The following is a 1,770-nucleotide window of genomic DNA, read 5'->3' on the forward strand; positions in this document are numbered from 1 at the left end:
AAATTTAATCTTTTTGTTTGAAAATGTATCATTTTTGGTCAAAAATGCAATTTTTTGGTTAAAATATGAACTGTACATTTTCTTGGGTTTAAAAGTCGATTACTTCACTAAGAGTTGAACTACTTTGTAAAAAAAAATACGTTTTTTTTAACAAGGTTTTATAATTATGATTGAAAATTTAACTATTTGGTTGAAAGTTTAACTCTTTGATTGAAAACTCATATTTTTCGTTTCAGAAATTCAACTTTTTGTCGATAATTCTTCTTTTTGACATTAAAATTGAATAATTTCGTTGAAAATTCATGTATTTTGTTTAAAATTTTCTTTTTTATAGATAATTAATTTTCTTGGTCGAAAATTCATCTGATTGGTTGACAATTGAGAAAATTTGTTGAAAATAAATATTTTCCGTTAAAAATTATTTATCTTTATCTGAGAATGTAACTATTATAGGTTTGATTAAAAATTAATCGTATATATTGGTTAAGTTTGAAAATCGTCTTTTTTTTGTAGAACATTAAGCTTCTTGGTCAAAAATTCACCTGTTCCCTTGAAAATTTAACAATTTTACTGAAAATTCGTTTTTTTTCCTTGTTCAATTCAATTTTTTATCACAGCTTTTATCTGGAAATTGAACTATTCCATTTTTGGTTAAACTTTATCCTGTAAATTGTATTAGTTAAAACACCAATTATTTGTTAGAATATTAATTTATTTGTTTTCGATTATGACTTAAAATATTATTTCAGTATAAAAAATTTTTATTTTTAACCCGAACAAACTGAAATTTTTTAATTAAAAAAAGGAAATGTCGTTAATCATCAGCAATATTTGACCGTTCATTGAAAACAATCCATTACAAACAACTGTTAAAAACTATACAAGTTTGAACAGAATGATTCGAAATAGAAAGCCTTGAATTGTTAAATTTGTAATGAGCTAACTTTTAAGTTTAAACGCTACAATTTTAATTTTAAAAAAGATTCAGAATTAATTTAAAACTTGAAATTATTTCAAATAATTTGAAACACGATTTAGACTTTTGCAGATTTAAAAAAAAAAGCTTTTTGAGAATTGTACAGTATTTGAAAAGAATAAAAAAAATTGTTGTGATTGCTAAGAACATTGAAAATGATTTTTTATTTTGACAAATAAATTTTAAGTGAGTATTTGAAAACATTTTAAAAATTTAAAAAAAAAGAATCCTGAAGATTTTAAGAACATTTTTTTATTTCGCAGTTTTTTTAATGTTAGGAAAAAAATCTAATTAACAAAATTTATCAATTTTCAACCCAAAAGTTTACTTTTTAACAAATTAAATTAATTTTCTATCAAATAATTGGTGTTTGAACTAATACAATGTATTGGATAAAGTTTCAAACACAAATTGAATAGTTCAATTTCCAGATAAAAACGATTAATTTTTAATCAATCCTAGAATAGTTACATTTTCAGATAAAAAAAATTTTTTAATCGAAAAAATAAATTTTCAATAAAGTTGTTAAATTCTCAACCAATAACATTAATTTTCGAACAAGAAAATTAATGATCTACAAAAAAAAAAAAATTCAAACAAAACACATGAATTTTCAACCAAATTATTTAATTTTAAAGTCAATAAAACGAATTATCCACAAAAAGTTGATTTTTTCAGCGAGAAATATGAGCTTTCAATCAAAGAGTTAAACTTTCAACCAAATAGTTAAATTTTTAACCATAATTATAAAACCTTGTTGAAAATAACAGTATTTTTTTTACAAAGTAATTCAA

The sequence above is a fragment of the Belonocnema kinseyi genome, chromosome 7 (assembly GCF_010883055.1).
Source record: "Belonocnema kinseyi isolate 2016_QV_RU_SX_M_011 chromosome 7, B_treatae_v1, whole genome shotgun sequence".
NCBI classification, from domain to species: Eukaryota; Metazoa; Arthropoda; class Insecta; order Hymenoptera; family Cynipidae; genus Belonocnema; species Belonocnema kinseyi.